We start from the raw sequence: 16,297 nt of genomic DNA, 5'->3' as shown, positions 1-16,297 counted from the left end.
GTAACTAAAGACAAAACTTTTCTTTTTTTAGTTTTAGATAGATTAGGATTAGAACCCCTGTCAGGGTTTTTATTGCTGACTGTGCCCCTGTTAGGGAGATCCACCCACTCTGTTTGTCCTGTTTACCATTATCATTGGAAGTGAAAGTTTTAGCGTGTGGCAAGGTGTTTGTTTCATAGGGCGGTGGGATGCATTTTTTTAATGCATTGCACTGTTTACAATTTACAAAGTAGAACTATAGGCAAAACTTTTTTTTCCTTTTCGATAGAGTAAGGGAGTGTTATAACCCCTTTTAGATCTGTGTCCCATTGGGGAGATTTCCCTTCACTTCCTGTCCCATAGCCGGGACAGTGTCCCCATTGAAAGATTTTCCCTCTATTACTTTTCTGGGGACAACTTACGTTCACTTTCAATGATACTGGTAAACAGGACAAATGGAGAGGGTGAAACAGGGGAACAGAGAGCAATAAAAAAATTACAAGCATTCTAACCCCTCTCCACTCTATCCAAAACGAAAATTTTTTTGCCTTTAGTAGTTATACTTTAAGCTTTGGTTCACACTATTGCGTGTGCACGTGCACAGAGGCGGCTCTCTAATTAGGCAAATAAGGCGGTCGCCTTAGGCCTCGCCCTCATAGGGGCCTCGCGGCCGCCTAATTTGCCTGATGTGTGTGTGGGAGAGTGGGAGGGAATGTCCCGGTCAGTGTCCCCAAGCTGGCGGGATGAGCGGGCCGGACTGGTAAAGCATCTTTTTGTATACAGCGCTGCCTGCTGTGAGTTGTAGGGGTGGAGGCGGGGCTGCCGGGCCACTGCTGAACTCGTCAGGAAGTAGGGGCGGACTGCGCTAGGGAGCAGGGAGGCCTCAGATGCCTCGTAAAAAAAGCCGCTTGCTCCGCACTGCTGCAGACCGGCGTGACACCTGCCGGCCGCCGCTACCCTGTGTTCTATCTGAGCGGTGCACATAGCGAGTATGCTATGTGCACCAGCACACAGTCCAAAGCAGTCACTTCTGTGAGGCGGAGTGATCCCGGCATGATGTCATTCACAGGCCGGGAGGCTGGATGAAAAAGGCAGAGGAGAGTGAGTGCTGCTGCCAAGACCTACGAGGAGCCAGTGCAAGTGCACCTGTGCAAGTGAGTTTGCAGAGGCTAAAAACCGAAGGCACTGTTGTGTCAGTATCTTAGTTGTGTGAACTGCCTGAAATGATTAACTCTTTGGGGGGGGAGGTAGGGGGTCGTTAATTTTTAATGCTATTAGTAATATGCAGCATTGATGGGGTTAATGTACTGACACTGGCCACTGGGACAAATTTAGATGGGGGTGAGTGCTCAATTTTAGTTTGCCCAGGGTAGCACAAAAATAAAATACACCACTGGCCACTGATGCATTAGTGACCAGTGGCAGTTAATTAACCCCTCTGTGCTGCATTAGTGGTACAGGTGTCAGGGTTTATTAACCTCTGTATGCTGCAGCATGAAGGGGTTAATAAACCCTGACAACGGTGCCACTAACGCAGCACAGAGGGGTTAATTAACTGAGACTGGTCACTAATGCATCAGTGGCCGGTGGTGTATTTTATTTTTGTGCTACCCTGGGCAAACTAAAATTGAGCACCCACCCCCATCTAAATTTGTCCCACCCCAGGCGCAGTATACTGTTATTGCCTCAGGGTCTCCCTGGGAAAGCCACAGCCATTCACAGTGAACAGCTGCGGCTTCCTCATCAGACCCCGAGACATCAGGGCAGAGGATGGGTTTGGCAGGACAGAGGATGTGACAGCACTGGTGGGCACTGATAAGGAGGCAGTGATGAAGCTACACTGGTATGTGGCACTGATAGACGGCACTGATGAGCACTGGTTGGCACTGATATGCAGCACTGGTTGGCACTGATAAGGTGGCAGTGATGAAGCTACACTGGTATGTGGCACTGATAGACGGCACTGATGACCACTGGTTGGCACTGATATGCGGCACTGGTTGGCACTGATAAGGAGGCAGTGATGAAGCTACACTGGTATGCGGCACTGATGGGCACTGGTTGGCACTGATAAGCAGCACTGATGGGCAGTGGTTGGCACTGCATAAGGAGGCAGTGATGAAGCTGCACCGATATGCGGCACTGATAAGGAGGCAGTGATGAAGCTGCACCGATATGCGGCACTGATAAGGAGGCAGTGATGAAGCTGCACTGATATGCGGCACTGGTTGGCACTGATAGATGGCACTGATTGGCACTAATACACAGCACTGATGGGCACTGTTGGGGCTGCACTGATCATCAGGACACGGACCATCAGTGTCCTGGTTATCAGTGTAGATGTCCCCTTTTACACTGGCCATTTACTGGCTCTCTCCTCTTTTCACGCTGGGACAGCAGGAGGAAAGGAATGTCGATAACCGGCAAGTTTACATCGTGATCAGCAATGATTGAACTCAGCTGATCACGTAGCAAAGAGCTGCTGTGATTGGCTTTTAACCCTAATTTTTGATCAGCTGTTCTGAAGGACACAGTGATCAGAGTACACTGGGTGTGCGCCGCACCTGAATGACCACACTGTAGCCGTCATTCGGCTTTAGTGTGGTCCCCTGGGGGGGTGGCATCACTTCAGGCAAATGCCTTGTTTGCCTCACAGCAGATACTCCCCTCCATGCTGCCTATTACGAATAGCATTGTAAATTAAATAACCTCCACTCCCCCCCCCAAACAGATAAAATGGTTATAAAGCTGGCCATACACTATACAATTTTCTTATTCAATTTTCATTAGATTTATCTTTAACTATGTAGTGCAAGGGCCTGCCTGACTGCATACAAAAACTGAAAGTGTTTAGATTTGACCTCCTATTATATATATATATATATATATATATATATATATATATATATATATATATATATATATATATGGTAAATCTAAAGGAAAGTTGTATAAAAAAATGTATAATGTATGGGCAGCCAAAAAGCTGTAGGTTTTTTACTTTCATGCATTTTATGCATGAAAATAAAAAAACATTGTGTGTGCTACCCCTTGATACTTACCTGAGTCCTTTCCCAGGACTGTGCACAGGAGCCTCATTTCTATAGGGTCTCTCTCTCCTTATACACTCCGCACTCCTCTCATGTACATACTACCCGCCATCATACCCTCCACTTTTCTTTTCCTACTCAGGTTTACTGCCATTGTAGAATGCTAACATAATAGCATCATGGACAAAGTAATGCATTGGGGCCCCTATTAGGGAGATGGTGACCTGTGGCATACACAGCGCACCACAGAAAACAGTGAGTGTGGCTAAATTGTGCTTCATATTGGGCATGGCTTTTTAGTTTGATTAGAAATTTTAGATCAAATTTTTTTACAGTTTTTTTATTATAATTTTTAAAATGTTTTATGTTTTTTGGTGAGTTTTTAGGTTTCTTTGGTGAGATATCAGGGGTCTAAAGAGAGCCCTGATATCTCACTTTTGAAACAGAGAAAGGGACTGAGAACCCAGTCCTTCTCTGTAGCCTCAGCTGTACTGCAGTTTAATGAACAGGAGACAGAGGCTCCTGTTAATTCATAAACAAAAGCATAGTAAACACAATTTACTATGCTTAGGTTATTAATGAACACAGTGAGTGATCAGTACCGATCACTCACTGTGTTCATTTAGAAAAGGAAGGGGTTTGTAAATTACATTTACCAGCCCCTTTTCCCGGCCTCCATCCTAAAGATCCCCTATAGCAGTCAGCGGGAGAGAAGCCAGCAGCGCTGTGGGAAAGGGACACACACTTATTTTTTATCACTTTTATTATTTTTCCCATTATGGGCGTGAGTGGGGCCTCATGCCTAAGTTTTGCCTAAGGCCTAACAAAGCCTAGAGCCGCCTCTGCACGTGCACCCATGATTTAAACATGCAGCTCCAGACATCATGTGTAGGGCATCTCATTCATTTCAATGGGCTGCCCTGCCTGCGAGAAACACAGGAAAAAAAGTCCCCGGCCCATTCTATAAAGCACGAACTGCATGGTGTATGGGAAAATGCAAGCGTCTGCAGATGTGTGGTGGTAGAGGGGAGGGGGTTGCTATCAAAAGAGAAATATGTTTTTTGTTTTTTTAACCCCTTCCCGCCGACCGAACGCACATATGCGTCCTCGGCTTTCTGGGGTTATACCGGGATGATGCCCGCAGCTGCAGGCATCATCCCGGTACCGTTGTTTTCAGCGGGCGATCGGCTACCCGAATATAACAACCGATGCGGCTAAAAGCCGCTCGGCTGTTATACCGGAGGAGCGGGAGGGGACATCCCCCCCCTCCCGCCGCCTCCCGCCGCTGTTACCGGGCCTCCCGTGCGATCGGGAGGCCCGGTGTCCGTTCGGGAATCTCCGGCGGCTGGGGGCGGGCTGGAACGAAGCTGTGAGCGGCTTCGTTCCAGCCTTCTAATTGTAAACGCGGAAGCGACGTCATGACGTCACTTCCCGTTTACTCGGCTGCCAATGGCGCCGAATTTAAAAAAGTACACAGTATTCAGAATCGCCGTTTTCGGCGATCTGAATACTTTGAAGTGTAAAGGAGGGATGGGGGGTCTTTTAGACCCCCCATCCCTCCATAAAGAGTACCTGTCACCACATATTACTGTCACAAGGGATGTTTACATTGCTTGTGACAGCAATAAAAGTAAAAAAAAAAAAAAATTTTTAAACACAATGTATAAAAGTACAAAAATAAATAAAATAAAAAAAAAAAAAAAAAAAAAAAAAATTTTTAAAGCGCCCCCGTCCCCGCGAGCTCGCGCAGCGAAGAAAACGCATACGGAAGTCGCGCCCGCATATGTAAACGGTGTTCAAACCACACATGTGAGGTATCGCCGCGATCGTCAGAGCGAGAGCAATAATTCTAGCCCTAGACCTCCTCTGTAGCTCAAACCTGGTAACCGTAAAAAATTTTTAAAGCGTCACCTATGGAAATTCATAGGTACCGTAGTTCGTCGCCATTCCACGAGTGCGTGCAATTATAAAGGGTGACATGTTTGATATCTATTTACTCGGCGTAACATCATCTTTCACATTATACAAAAAAATTGGGGTAACTTTACTGTTTGGATTTTTTAAAATTCATGAAAGTGTCACTTTTCCAAAAATTTGCGTTTAAAACACCGCTGCACAAATACCGTGTGATAAAAAATATTGCAACAATCGCCATTTTATTCTTTAGACTCTCTTCTAAAAAAATATATATAATGTTTGGGGGTTCTAAGTAATTTTCTAGCAAAAAATACGGATTTTAACTTGTAAACACCAAATTTCAAAAATAGGCTTAGTCATGAAAGGGTTAAAGAATCATACTTACCTAGGTGGATGCAGCATCGATCCGATGCTGATTCTGTCCCCCCACCGGCTAACACTGAGAACGGAGAGATCGAACACCGCCTATCAATCTGTTCTCACAGCTGTCAGTCTTGCGATCTTGCTCGAGCCTGGATCGGCTCTGTGACGTCAGCTGAAAGCCGGCTCCAGCCCACTGTCTGCTGAAACGGGTCACAGGAGTGCAGAACTAACTGCACTCCTGTGATCCATAGGAGAAGTACAGCCAAACCCGCTTTAGCTGTACTTCTCCTTTAAGAATTAATGGCACCCCTACTCAACTGCTGAGGAGCAGCACATTTCTTTTGCACTCCAGGAAAGCGCAAGGTTTTTCCCGCATTCCTGGCACAGAATGCCTAAGTGTCACAAAATGAAATATTAAAACTTGTACGCTGCCGGAGCTGAGGTGCGGTGACATGTGGTGAGCTGCTGTCAGGGCTGACCTCTCCTCAAGTTTCAACACTTTAAATCACTGACAATATTCAGATTAGGAATTGTGACTTCACTAAATGTTTATTCCACGTCAGTGATTTAGAAGAACATTAACCACTTCAGCTCTTGAACATTTTACCCCTTCATGACCAGGCCATTTTTTTCTTCTTAGCACTACGCTACTTTCACCCCTCCCCGACAATGTAACACATATATGCAGCCCCACTGCACTTGGCTTTTTTGTGTGGGGCCACATATATACGTACCTCCATTTGTGCTGGAAGCGCACCGCACAGCACAGAGACCAGGGTCTCACCGAGCATTCTGGGCCCCGTACTAATGATTGGGACCCAGATCTCCCGATTCACAGTCACCTGATCGCTGTGGTAGCCTCTGATTGGCTACCACAGAGATCAATCACTGTAAAGCCTGCCCCTGTGTTTTTTTTCTTTCTGTAAATGGAGAGGAAAGATACAATGTGTGACGGAGTCAGTTTGGGCGGGGGGGCGGTGGAACCCAGAATCCCTTGGGGTGGTTGGGAAAAACTTGTTTCAGCTCCCCATGCACCTCCTATGTCTAAGTTGCCCTGTGTCTCTAATAGTGCACAGGGTGACCGAGAAATCCAGTCTGATCTGTACTAATCGGACTCACTGTACAGCTACACTGGAATGTTGTGTGTGTATATATTATATATATATATATATATATATATATATATATATATATATATTGTATATTGTCTTATTTTGTGATTATTAGCGGTTGGAGTATCTGTTATCTATATTCAGACTGGGAGGAAGCAGTATATGATGAAAGCACTCAAGCGGAGTGTGGAACATTTCGTTACAAGCATGACAGATCAGAATTTGTAACAGAAGTGCTGTTTGGTTCTTCAGGGGTATACACAAGATTGAAGCAAGTCAATTGGAGAACAGGAGTACGTTTCAAAGAGTCCTCAACTGTGCACATGGAGGGAGCTTTTGGACGTAAGTCGAACTATGGCTGGTCCAAATTTAATACACCGCACCTGAGAATTCGAGGAGATGGACGGCCTTGGATGGTGAATATACAGTCTGAAACCTATTTTTCACTTCAGTGGGATGATTTATATCATAATTTCATCTACACACGTGGAGCTCCATACTGGCAGGATGTTAAGATTCCTTTGTCGATGTTCTTCATGAGCAGTCGTGGCAGAGTCCAGGATGGCCAGTATCCAGACAAGTACCTGCGGAGGTGTTTTGCGGTTTTGATTCAACTCAAGATGTGGATGACGTATTTCTGGGCATATTAAAGGCTTGTTTTATGCTTATGTCTGGTGAGTGAGAACCCCTAAGGGGAGTGTGACGCACGGTTTGGAGGATCTTGGTGTGATGTGCACTACTACTATTCAGCATTAAGACCACAGCCTGTGTCTTTTGGACTTTGCTCATCACCATCTGTCATTTATATTTTCTCATGTGCTTATAACCATATGAAAAGCTGGTCATATTAGGAAATGACAGAAATATTGAAAATATGACTGATCATGCCAAAAAACTGTCTTTTATTTAAGAATAGCAATCACATGAAGCCATTTATTATCACATAGTTTTTTGGATCCTTTTTAAATTATAATGATAACAGAAATCACCCAAATGGTCCTGGTCAAAAGTTTACATACCCTGGAATGTTTGGCCTTGGTACAGACACAGAAAATGGCACACACAGGTTTTAAAAGGATTTTAAAAGATATCCAAAGCCTTGAATATGCCAGTCAGTATTTTTTAATCACTTATTAAGAAGTGGAAAATTATTTTTTATATCAAGCCAAGGTCAGGTAGACCAAGAAAGATTGCAGCTTTTTTGGCATGATCAGTCATATTTTCAATATTAATGCCAAAATTTCACAATTTCTGCCAGGGTATGCAAACTTTTGAGCACAACTGTATATATGGTATTGCTGCAATGGTCAGAAGCAGGAAATGTATTTTGGGTTGTGTTTTGCTGGTAGGTTATGGTAGTAACAAGAAATATACAACTAAATTTACTATTTCGAGATAGAAATCAGGAGATATCTGTAACCATTTACTACCAAATAAAAGCCCAAAAACAAAGTATAAACCACCTAGATGCACAAAGTAGGTGATGATATGTACAGTTTTACTAACACATTGCAAAATTGTGCTTAGACATTAAAGTGATTGTAAAGACTCGTTTTTTTTTCCCTATAAAAATAGTTTAATGCCCCTCACAGCAAGCAGCTTGCTATGGGGGCACCTGAGCCAAGTCACAGTTCCCTGTGTCCATTCAGACACGGGGCCCAGACCTCCACTGATTGGCTTTTTGTTTGACAGCAGCAGCAGCCAATGGCGCCGCTGCTATGTCTCAGCCAATCAGGAGGGAGAATCTCGGTTGTCTGAGACACTTGTGGACATCGCTGGACAGAGAGGGACCTCAGGTAAGTGTTAGGGGGGCTGAGGGGGGCTTCTACACACAGAAGGCTTTTTATCTTAATGCATAGAATGCATTAAGATAAAAAACCTTCTGCTTTTACAATCCCTTTAAGATTCCTTTTACCCTTAGGCATAAAGGGGTTAACTGGTAATTGTGTGGCCATGTAACACTGTACCCAAACAAAATTGATATCATTTTTTTTTCACACAAATAGAGCTTTCTTATGGTTGTATTTGATCACCACTGGGTTTTTTTTATTTTTTGTGATATAAATGAAAAAAGACTGACATTTAAAAAAAATATATATATATATATATTTTTTACTTTCATACATATCCAATAAGAAAAAAATCATCAATTTTGGCAAAAACCTATCCTGCTACATGTCTTTGAGAAAAAGATAACTCCCAATAAGTGTATATTGATTGGCCTACAAACACTTGGATATATACTGGAATAGTTTTTTTATACTACTAATGATGGTGATCGGCGACTTGTAATGGTACTAAATAAGTCACATTTGGCAGTCGTATGCCTGCCGAATTCCATAGCTATTTAATTTTTGACAAGAAGCAAAGCATCACGGTGGCGGCATGTATACAGCTCTGCGAGGTGGCATTTATTTGTTTGTTTCTTTGTTAGCAGTGTGGTCGGAGAGAGACATGCAAGGAGGAGTGGGCAAGCTGTCAATCTTGCAGAGCATGCAAGTGGGTGTTTTTGGAATGCATTCCAAACAAAAGAGAAGTCAAAAATAAAACACAAGAAAAGACATAAAAACTGTGTATTACAATTGCACATTTAAACAAGTACATGAGAAAAAGACACTGAAACTACATGAAGTTTAAAGTGTGAATGTAAGTTTTAAAGCGTATCTCTAGTTAAAATGTAAAATCATATGTAGAACTTACCTCCACAGAAGTCGATTGTTATGATGATGTGTTTTCTGTTCTGCCACGACTCTGTAAACCGCTTCGTACCCTCTGACACACCTGGTTATAAAAATTGATATTAGCATACAGGAAATAGGCCACATGTCACCTGATGTTAGCTAAAGTAAGTATATTATCACAAGGCAAGATAACAGGTCAAAGAATATGTTTGAATGTGCTACACTGACGAGAATACTAGGCTATAATGTGGCAATTAACCTAGACAACAATAATGCTAAACTACATTAATCTGGCATACAGAGCATTGATAAAGAACAGCATGAACAGTGAAAAGATATAAATGGCAATAAGAAGTCTCACAGTAGCTCTCTGCAAAAATTGATAGAAAAAAAGTGTCCCATAGTGCACTCTGTGTATATTCTCCTGGATATAGGTATATGTGAATTTTCCTGAGCGGCATACCACTGGAAGGTAGTTGTAAAGTACCTGGCACCTAACTCACAACTTAAGCCAGCTAACATTGGGGTCCAGTCTGTACGAAGGTGCACTTACTACTGTCTCTTTAAGGCTGTATGCAGTGAATGGCTATTGGGGCTGCTGAGTAAATGGGCAGGCTCCTCTGGAAATGAACTGCTAAACAGTGGTGAAGTAAGCACAGTTGATTCTGCTCACCAATCCTTGCACACAGCGAATCTTGTTCTGAACGCTTGGCGGTCTGCTGTCCCTAGGAACTCAATTCAGTCCACAAGGGCTCAGTCTCTCAACTTTCTTATGCTCCATGGTTTGTTTCTGGTCCCTGCACAGGCTCAACAATGGCACCCTGGTCTCTGCACAAGCTCATAAGAGACAGAATTGTCCATGACCTGTTGCATAACTTGAAATGAACAACTGTGTCTGGTGGTGAAGGTTGCGACCTGGTAACTGGAACTTGTCTGGAAGAAGATGGGCTGGGCAAAGGCGTCTTGGTTCTTGCAGGTAACCTGGCAGGTACTGGCTTCACTTAGAGGCAGTAAATGATTTGGATACCAAAATCTTCAGAGGCCCTTTTCTCCCACCAAGACAGATTTGATGAACAGAAAGGCAAGGAAATTGTTTGCAGATGACATACTGCTGGGAACTCCATCGGTCAACTATCTTTTGCTTTTCAGAGGGTCTCCAGTTTCTCAGCAACACTTTGTCTCCTGGCTGAAGATCATGAACCTGAACCCTCAAATAATAAGTCTTCTTGTTCCACTGTCCTATAGTGTTTCGAAATGTCTCGCAGGTCATCTTTATTCTTACAGAGCCTTTCCACGTGGCCTCTGTGAGTTGAAGCTGATGTTCCATCTATGGAGATGCCAAATGCCAAATCACTGGCAGACAAGCTTCCCTCCCGAACATAAGCCTATAAGGGGAATAGCCGGTTGCATTAATCTCTGTACTACTGTAATCATGCACCACAGTGGAGACGTGTCTGCTACAATGTTGCTTACATTGTTCAGAAAGAGTCTCCAACATGTCAAGCAGGGTTCATTTAAACCCTTCTGGCTGTGGATCCCCTTGAGGGTGATATGGAGTCATTCTTGATTTGTGAATGCTCAACATTTGTTCATTGAGCCTGCTTTCACAGTCTCTTCCTTGATAGGAATGGATTCTCTGAGGCAGTCCGTAATTAACATAGAACTTTCACAACTGTGACACCTCTTTGTTCCTTCGTGGGATAGGCTTGGGCGTAACCAATGAAATGATCAATCAGTATGTTCCATTGGCCACTTGTGTCGGAATCCAGACTCAAGCAATCAATGCACACCACATACATAGGACCTTGACTCTGAAGGTGGCCCATTGATGCAGCTCTGGATTACAAAGTTTTTTCTGGGTGCAGAGAAGGCAGGTATGGCAGTAGCTTTCAACTTTAGCCTGCATGCAAGTAAAATCAATCTCTGATTAAATCAAATGTTCTATCCACTCCTAAATGCCCATTATCATCATTCAATTTCTTTAGCACTGTTCCCCTATGCCTCGCTTGGAGGAACGATTGTCATCTCTCTTCCAACTTGACTGAAGGGCCCTTTTGGTAGACTACCCCATAGCGTAAATGCAAACGATACCACTCTTTATGCACTAGCCAGACTTTTTTTAAGAGTCTGCGGCTAGTAGAAGCTTCAGACTGCCTCCTTCCAAGGCTTTCAAAATTAATCTGCACAGAGGATTGTCTTTCCTCAAATATCTGAGGAGAGTTGGCAAACCTTCATCTCTTAAGTCACAGTGGAACGGCAATGACTCCAATGGCTTCAGCCCCAACTGCCCCTCAAGCTATGAACTCTATCCCTTGACACAAAGCTTGAACCCCCTCTGGTTCCAATTAAGTCCACTCTTCACTGAGAGCCTCAGAGTTGTAAGGTCTTCTTGACAAAGAATCAATGTCCCTATTCTTGACTCCAGAACAATATTTTAGGCTGAAACGGAAGCTAAATAAAGAAACCAACCATGGATGTCCGATAGCATCCAGCTTGGCCATGGTAAGGATGTACGTGAGCGCGTTGTTTTCAGTCTTCCTTCAGCTTGTCCACAATTTCCCACTTCAAAGTCAAGAATTGTAACTTCAGTTACACAGGACCTCGATGAGTAGTCGGGCTATCTTTGCAAACCCTTCCAATTTGAACTCCTGTAATAAGAACAGCACCCCAGAAACGATCTGTCACGTACCTGGGTGGCACCCAGGGCAAACAAGCAGGTAAGGCTGGCAGGACAAGACTGTAGAGGCGTAGTCAGGAACAGAGCCAGGGTCATAAACAGTGGATTAGGCAGTAGGGTAAGCAGAAGCGTGATCAGGAGCAAGCTGGGGTCATGCACAGGAAGCCAGCAAGCGCAGAGTTCATGGGCGTAAGCCAAGGTTGAAACCATGACAGAAGCAGTAGACAGGTTCAGAGGCAGGTTCTGCTTCGGTAACGGGAGGTCCAAGAACAGAGAATAAAAGGGAGCAATGAGTGCAGGAAGCTGAAGATCAGCCAGAAATCTGTGGGAATATCTTTCATTTGGCACCAGCTCTCACTGAGGGTTCCAATACGTCTGTGTACATCCCTGCACAAATAAAGTTGTAAGTTATTCTCAAGTTCCCATGAATTGTCCTCTGGTGCATACCGCTTCCACTTGATAAGATATTGGATTTATTTCCCTCATTTCATAAAAGCCAGAATTAATTTGACCACAAATTCCATTTCCTCCCCAACTGTTATCAGTGGAGGAGGTGGATCTTCTATCCCAGAAAACAGATCTGGAACAGCTGGTTTGAGAAGTGAAATGTGAAATCTTGTAAGAATTTGGGAGTGATAGTTCAAATGCCAGAGGATTTATTTCTCTTTTGATTCCAAAGGGGCCAATGAACTTTGGTCCCAGCTTCTGAGATGGGCAGGAAAGTTTTAAGTTAGCCGTGGACAGCCAAACTTCTAGAGCTGGGTTTCCCTTCCTCTTTTTATCATAGTGTTTTTCATAGTCTTTCTGTGCCTTTGTACAGATTCCTGAAAGCGGAGTTCCACACAAAAATGGAACTTCCGTTTTTCGGAACCCTCCCCCCCTCCGGTGTCACATTTGGCACCTTTCAGGGGGGAGGGGGGTGCAGATACCTGTCTAAGACAGGTATTTGCACCCACTTCCGGCATAGACTCCCATGGGAGTCTACGCCTCTTCCCGTCCCCACCGCGCTGTCTCCTGGGAACACACAGCTCCCAGGAGAGAGCGGGGACCACTTGGGACGCGCAGCGCGACTCGCGCATGCGCAATAGGGAACCGGGAAGTGAAGCTGCAATGCTTCACTTCCTGATTCCCTCACCTAGGATGGCGGCGGCAGCTGCCGAGAACCGAGCGGGTTCTCGGCGTCCCCTGCCGACATCGCTGGACCCTGGAACAAGTACGTGGCCATGTATTAAAAGTCAGCAGCTGCAGTATTTGTAGCTGCTGGCTTTTAATTTTTTTTTTTTGGCGGTGTGGGTGAACCCCCGCTTGAAGTACCCAGTAATTGGTTTGAACAAAAGTTAGCCTGCTTTGCACTGTGGGCACTGCTGCTTCTGGAATGGCATCTGGCTAAAAGGGAGGGTAGAACCCATAATTGGGGATTGATTGGTGGCAGAATGAACTTGATTGTTATACACAAATTCGGCAAATAGAAGAAGAGAAGCCCAATTGTCTTGATAAAAACTGAAACACCAGAGGTATTGTTCCAAAGGCTGGTTGGTCCCCTCTGTTTGGCCATTACTTTGGGAGTAATTATTACGAACCTGGTGCTGGAAGCCAATGAAGAGAGGGCTTCCCTTGTGGCTAAGTTCCAGGCTCCCTTGAAGGTGGATCAGGAAGAGTCAGGCCCAAAGTAGCACGGATCGCCTGCTGGAATGCTTGCAGAGATGTTCTGACTAGGATGCTTGTCAGAGGAACACCCAGGAGTACAGCTGATGCACTGGAGTGGTGTCTGCAGACAGGAGGTGCCTGTAAGAAGCAGCAGGTCTTCCATAGCACAGAGAACAGAAGAAAAGTCACTTTGAAGCCAAGGTCATGTGCCAGATGAGGATCAGAGCAAATGTAGTCAGGTGGATAGCCAGGGTCATACACAGGACAGTAGAGGGAAAAGATACATTAAACAAGCTGGGGTCAGGTCAGGAGGCAGGCAGAATATAGGTCCAGGGCAAGCCAAGTTGGTAACAGGAATTCACAGAAGCAAGGGATCACAGGAACAAACACACTGGAGAAGCCGAAGATCAACCATTTACAAAGCGTAACTGGCTACCTTATAAAGGCCGTTTGGCACCAAATTGTGCACCACCAACTGCATGAGCATTCTGGGGCACACATGCATGTCCCAATGTGCATCTGTGCGCCAGTGTGAGTTTCTGCAGTGATGCAAAGTACTGGCAGGAATGCCAGGTCTTCAAACACCTCTGCCGTGCACAGTTCCCTGACAGTGCCTGACCCCTGACCCCCAACCCCCCCGAAGGGCAGCCTCTGGATGCCCACTTATGCTATTTTTGCTGGGTGTCTGGAACAGAATTCTTGGAGTAGTCTGGGAGCATGTAGGTTCCCAGGAGCTTTCTTCCATTTAATTTGATCAGATATTGGATTTGTCTCCCCCACTTCCTGCAATCCAGGATTGACTCTTCATATTCTGTTTAACCTCCGACTGTTATAGGTGGTGGAGGTGATCACTCTTCCTGGGAACAGTTCAGGAACAACTGGTTTGAGCAGGGAGACATGAAAGAGCAGATGAATCCTGTATAAATCAGGCAGAGACAATTTGTCAGCTACTGGATTCACTTCTCGCTTGATTTGAAAAGGGCCAGTGTACCTGGGTCCCAAGTTTTGTAAAGGGCATGAATGTTTCAGGTTGACGGTTGACAGCCACACTTTGTCTCCAACCTTCAGGAAAGGATTTCCCCTCCGCAACCTGTCAAAGTATTTTTTTATAGTCTGTCTGCGCCTTTCTTATGGCCTCCTGGAAAACCCGATAATCTTCATGCCCAAAGGTGAGTTTGTCTTCTAATGCGGGTACTGCTGGTTCAAGCACTGTGTCTGGCAGACAAGATGGATGGAATCCATAATTGGCCCAGAATGGATATTGGTTTGTAGCTGATTGAATTGTTATATGTGAACTCCACCAATGGGAGCAGAGATACCCTGTCATTTTGGGAAAAAGCTGAGAAACAATGTAAATATTGTGAAAATATATAAACTAAATATATGTGCTCGCGCTAAGGGTGTATCCAGAAAATAAATATAATGCAAAATGCAGCTGCTATACACAAAGTGCTAATCACTTGGGAAACATATGAATATAAATATAGCGCTCGCAAACACAATGGGTGAAAATGTAAATATTGCTCCAGGGTTTGGTTTGTACATTCAGTTTGCCCATTACTTTGGAGGTGGTAGGCAGATGACAAGCAGAGTTCTACTTTCAGGAACCTGCAAAGAGCTTTCCAAAACCTGGAGATAAATTGTACCCCCACAGCCCGAGACAAAGTTACTGGGCAGTCCTTGTAGTCTAACGATCTCTTTAATGAAGGCGTGGGAGGTCTCAGCAGCAGACAGAGTACCCATCATTGTGAAGAAGCGGGCCATCTTGGATAGCCGGTCTATCACTACCAGGATGGTAGCAAACGCCTCTGAGGGAGGCAAGTCTACGATGCAGTCCCTGCAATCATCTCCCAGGGACAATTGGGGATAGGCAAGGGCCTCAGTAATCCCCAAGCCTTAGTTTTATTGCCCTTGCTACATAGACATACTGTGCAAGATTTTACATAGGCCCATTAATCCTGACTCAAGTTGCCACCAAAAGGATCACTGGATCAGTTCAATTGTTTTACGGGCCCTAAAGTGTACAGCAAGTTGGTGGTCATGGAATGTCCTGAGAACTTGAGTTCTCACCTACCGAGGTAGGAAGATCTTATCCTGATGCCACAACAATCCATTCTGCCTCCTTAACAAATCATGTTCAGATCCACATTATACGGTGGAGGGTGCCTTGGTCCAATCAGACACCGGTGACATCACTTCCTGTTTCATGGTCCATGCTGGTCAGTGTGGAGCTTCCTGGTTCCTTGCTCCTGGAAAAACACTGTGATCCACTCCAGCCAGCTGCTCAATCCTTTCCAGCTATCTGGTGTTCTGCCGAGAAAGGTCCCCCCCGTCAGATAGTGTCCGCCCTGTACTGCGCAGGCGCAGTGCTTGCGCAGTACGGAGGACAAAGGAGACGCCGAAAATCTCCGAACATGAATAGCTGTTCATCAGCTGTACACGGCGCCTGCGCAATTAAGACTACATTGTGCCACACGCTCCCGATGCTCGTGCAACTCTGCAAGGGGCAGGTGTAGGGGCGGATGCATATAGAAGAGCGTGCATGATGGGCAGAGCTCCTACGATGGGGATGGATTGCTCAAAGGGGCGGATCTTTGCGGGGCATGTTTACACAACTGAAGGCTGGGTTTTGCAATGTTAATGGGTGGGTTTGCTGGACCTATTTAACTAAAGTTTTTAAATTGCTTGTGTTATGTATGTAACCCGCCCATCAACATTGAACTACCCGCCCTTATCAGCTCTGGCCATCACTGTAAAACTGTTCTGCCAAGAAAGGTCCCCCGTCGAACCCCAGAAGGGTTTTCTGCGACTATTAGCTGACAGAAGTAGTGACAGCAGCATCATCATCTGTCAGCTTAGTGTTGTATGATA

At 44.9% G+C, this 16,297-nt stretch overlaps 1 protein-coding gene across 1 annotated transcript in view; it reads right to left on the bottom strand.

Annotated features, from left to right (window-relative positions):
* LOC141140829 (protein kinase C epsilon type-like) overlaps positions 1-16,297 on the bottom strand; it is a 99,651-nt gene that overhangs the window by 30,167 nt on the left and 53,187 nt on the right. Inside the window, exon 2 of the transcript XR_012244004.1 lies at positions 9,122-9,202. The gene's annotated coding sequence lies outside the window, so the exon portion shown is untranslated. The remainder of the gene's footprint in view (positions 1-9,121; positions 9,203-16,297) is intronic.

Source organism: Aquarana catesbeiana, linkage group LG04, assembly GCF_042186555.1.
Source record: "Aquarana catesbeiana isolate 2022-GZ linkage group LG04, ASM4218655v1, whole genome shotgun sequence".
Taxonomy (NCBI): domain Eukaryota; kingdom Metazoa; phylum Chordata; class Amphibia; order Anura; family Ranidae; genus Aquarana; species Aquarana catesbeiana.
This window is presented reverse-complemented; position numbering and strand designations above follow the sequence as displayed.